Here is a 4,814-nt window from a genome sequence, read left to right on the forward strand (position 1 = left end):
AAAGGCTCTTAGATAATCAATTAAATAAATATTGAAGTAAAAGTTGGTGTGGTAGTAGCTGAGAGCCACCCCCCTCACGTACTCCGAGCTCCAACAGCTTGTGCAAGAACTTGGTTAACAAGCACAGAATGAAAGGGTGATATGCATTTCTTCAAGTAATGTCAGAGCTGTCTTTTTAAAGGCTTGAATCAGTTTTATAGTTTATCTTCCTGACTGATGTTTGCTGTTTTGTTTGTTTAGTTTCACATTTTTAAATTCCCGTTGCCATCTCATAACTGTGCAGACTTTTTATTTTTATTTAAAAGGTTGTTTTGTGTAGTTGATGTCAGGATTTGTGATTCAGATTGTTTCAGGTCACTTTTTGTGTTAATTATTTATAGATTTACTTTCTTTTGTTATTAGTTTCTTGTTTTTTTATGTTCCAGTTTTTTCCTGGTCAACAGTTCCTTACTTCTCAGTCTGTTTCTGCTCCTTCAGCTCCTGCCCCGCCCACTCTCACATGCCCCGCCCACTCTCACCTGCTCCCAGTTATCATTACACCAGGTGTCTTCACTTCGCTCATCGGCTCCTGTCCATACAGTCCCTCAGCTCTCTTCCATCTGCACTCTGGCATTGTTGTACATTGTGTTTTTCTCCTTGAGTTTGTTTTATAGTTATTTTTGCCACGCCGGGCGTTTCATTGTTTTGTTTCTTTAAAAATCTTTTAGTTATTATTTGTGCTACTTGTGTCAGTCTGTCTTGGGTCCAAATCTTCTCAAACTGTGACAGTTCAATGTCTTGAACAAATTTACTGTCATTTAATATATTGAAACAGAATAAATGCTCCAAACATTTGCAAATGCTCCAGTTTTTTGCATTTTATTTAGGTAAATTATACTTTTTGGGGGTAGCTGTGGATCAGCGGTTGGAACAGTTGTCCTCTAACGAGACACTCGGAGGTTTGATTCCATCAGCATGCGTTCACATGTAGAAGTGACCCCCGACACTGAACTCTTCACTGCATCCGATGTGTGCCTCATCGGCGTATGAATGGGATCTAAAGCACTGATTAGACTCTAAAAGCTCCGTATTTTTGCAGATTAGGTTTGTAGAGATACAGTAGAGTGTTGTGTGAGCGCCGACGGGTAAGTGAGGGCACAAACGGTGTTATAAAGCCCTAGCCTAGTTGGCTAGAAAGGCATTATATAAGTCTTATTACCATTAATCATATATAATATCATATATTAAAAACCTTGTTTTTGCTTGAACTTTTTTGACCATATCAAATTTCATGAACATGCAAGTCATGCTCATTATCACAACAAAGTATGAGCTCACAAACAACCAAAGTGACTTGTTTCTATGGTGGGTGTAATTTTAACGTGCACATTTGTTTCTCGTTTTCACATTTTATTTCTCAAATCAAGCCCAAAGCTTGTGGCTGCTGTTCCCGGCGCTCTGCGAACCAGATGCAGCTGTAATGAACCGAGCCACGAACCTGCCAGATCTGCTCACTTTGTTCCGATCATGTCATTTTCATCTGGTGACTTTGTTGCCTACAAAACACATCGTCAGCGCACATAATCACAGACAGACTGAGTAAACTGACATTTCCGGGGCAATTTTCTAAACAACTTGTTCAGGAGTACAGACAAACAAGGCCGTCTTTTATCTCCCGACAGGCACCCTCTGCAATAAAGAAATGAAGATAAATCTGTGTGAGTGTTTAAGCATGTTTCCTCTGCTTGCGTCTCTCAGTCTGAGAGCTCTCACAGGCCCCTCGTTTCAGAGCTCTGCAAGAGAACGTGGAGCAGACCGAGCCAAAACAGTGCTCTGGAAAACTCCCGTAAAGGACAAGAACGTGGCTTCTTTTTCTGCATTCTTTCCCTCATCAGGAATTCACTGAGGTTAGGCCGTGTTTTTCTTTTTTACTGGAGCCTTTTCATGTTCTCCAGGGGAATAAAAAAAATAAAAGGTTGTACATTTCTTGTGTTTGTGAGCTTTGAGCGTGGAGTAGCCACGGATTTGGCTTCACGGCTGTCCAAGTGTTCAGGGCAGCTCCACATCCACAGTTTAATCCTTTAAAACCTGCACATCACAGAGACCCAAACAAAACCCTGAATCTCTGCGAAGCTCTGGAAGCTCATTTGACTGAAAATAAAAAATGCTCTAAGGCTTGAGTTTGAGGTTTTGTCCCACGACTGGTTCTGCGTTCAGCTGCAGACAGATTGATGAAGCTCATAATTAGATTCCAGCATGGCACGTTTATGCTCGGCGTACAGCTGGAGCTTATTGTTTCTGATCACCATCTAATCCACAACTGATTGAAGTCTATAAATCCAACAGACAGGAGATGCAACGAAGATTTATAGCTTCAAATAGACATCAGAGCCATGACGATGCATTCCAGTGGCAAGTGCTTCATTGTACACTAACCTAAAGGTTAGCCACAACTAAATGAACAAATGTCTAAGTTTGTGATCATCGCTAAAGATTTGCCAGAGCACGTTTGTTGATCATAACCAGCAGGGGAAAAAAATAATAAAAATTTACGAAGCCAAGAAATCTTGGAGGGAAGATCAGAAATCCAGGAAGAGGAATGTTAACAGGAGACCAAAAAACAGCAACGGTAACAAAGAATGATTAACTTAGCGGCGTTTACGTCACACTGAACAGGGGGAAGCAGCATAAACCAGAAACAAACTACAGCTCTTGTTATGATCACTTTAAATCTTGACTCATTGCTGTGGGTGTTTCTGCTCTTCACCGAGTCCTGTCAGGCAGCTCACAGGTCTGAGAGCGTATACCAGGCAGCAGGACTGCTGGCACACGTCTGAAACAGAAAACAATTAAAGAGGTAGGCACGGTGGCCGAGGCCTAGACTCAGCAAACACAAAGCTGGGCTGCAGCTGTGTCCTGAAATTCAACTCGCACTTAGATCCAGATCAGCAAAACCATAACTCAACCAAGATCTGCTCCTGCAGACGCTTCAGATTTACAACCTCTGTTTGTGAATTCAGTTCATCCTCTGCTGAGGTTTTAATCACAAGGGTTGATTTTTTTTTTTTAATCCTGTTTTAGCTTTAATATGGCAGACGCACATTGCAGTCATGCTCTGTATGTAATTAAACAAGATTACTTGCAGATTTTATTACACATCCTGACAGCTAATAAAACAGTAATCACCATTACATGTGTCAAAAATAAATAAACTATAAGCAGCACATGGGTTTTAATCTGAATAATCATTATAGCACATCATACTAAACTATAGAGCAGGTTTTCAAACTTATGGAAGAAAAAAGCTATAAAAAGGCAACATGCATACAAAAAAAACTTGATAAAAGAAGTTAAATATTCACTTTTAAATTTAAAACTAAAAGTTTTGTTTTTGTCGTCCTTCTGTGGATTTTATTCAGGTCTTCTTGTGACGAACCTCAGGGAGAAAACTCCAAAAATAATCAATCTTAAAAAGTTTAACTATAAAAAAAATTATTGTATTATATAAGAAGAAAATATTTGTATGACAATTAAGTATATTAAATGCTTTTTTTTTACATCACTTGGTAAATTTCAAGTGAAGTATTAGGATGGGAACCTGGTTTGAAATGTTTTGATGTAGCTGATAAAAAAAAAATACAAATCAAACTCAGAAAAAAAGGCACTTTAGTGAAGAAAAAATATTCTCTAAGTGTGGAAATATATATATATATATATATATATATATATATAAAGTAATTTGTGTTCATGTAACACTAAATAAGAAGTTGGAACAGAAACGTTGTATTTTCTTGTTTTTGGTTGTTTTTCCCCCTGTGGCATTTCCTGAATTTACACAAATTATGATCAAATGTTACACAAGTGTCAGATTATCCAGATGAAGTGATTATAATTCATATTTAAATGTTTCACTGTGATGTCACATTTGTCAGGAGCATTGGGAGAGATGGATTCAAACGGTGTTTTTGTGTTGTCAGCCCTCTCCTCATTTCTTTTATTGGTTTTCGTAGAGCCTCAGGGTGTTGTTGGATTGTGAGCCACTTACTTGGCAGGCTGCTGAATAAATGTCAAATTAAAGCGCACGAGAAGCAAAGCAGCTCAATTTAGCTGCCAAGTAACTCACAATGAACGCCCCGAGGACACAAGGAAAACCACAGAGGTTGTACTATCAGCTCTGCTGACATTAAACTCACTGTTGCTTTTCATTTTCTATCTTGACTTTACTTTAAACAACAACAACAAATGTACAGCTAACAGTCTTAAATAAACATGTTTGCATCAGCCTGTTACTAACCATGCAGCTTCTGTGATAAAAGCTTTGCTCAAAGTAACTTGAATCATAAAATCTTTTAGAGAGGGGCACTGTGCAAAGGATATGAAAAATCACATTGTAGATAGCTCTTTGAACGACCTTTTGGGAAAATAAAGTTTAATTAATTTAAATAAATTAAATAATTTAAATATTAAATAAATATTAATTATTTAAATACTATTTAATGGGTAATCTGAGTTGGGCCAAACCAAATGGATTACTGCAGTCAAAATAAAAAAGTTTTAATCTAAAACAAGTTCCACAGAGCTTCATGCAAACACTATTGTATTAGCATCTATGCTGCCGTTAGTTTCTAATTACAGTGTTGTTGCAGCAGAAATAAATACCGTACTATTGCTGGAAGTGACCCCAGGCTGCAATGAAAGTAGAGCAGCTAACAGCTGTGAACTGCTGATAGCTAGAGCTAAAGCTTAACTTCAAGCTGTTGCTATTGACACCTACAGCAAATTGTTGTGAGCTACTACTAGCTAAAGGTAATTGCTTCAAGCTGCTGCTACATCTA

The sequence above is a fragment of the Nematolebias whitei genome, chromosome 4 (genome assembly GCF_014905685.2).
Source record: "Nematolebias whitei isolate Nwh7 chromosome 4, NemWhi1, whole genome shotgun sequence".
NCBI lineage: Eukaryota > Metazoa > Chordata > Actinopteri > Cyprinodontiformes > Rivulidae > Nematolebias > Nematolebias whitei.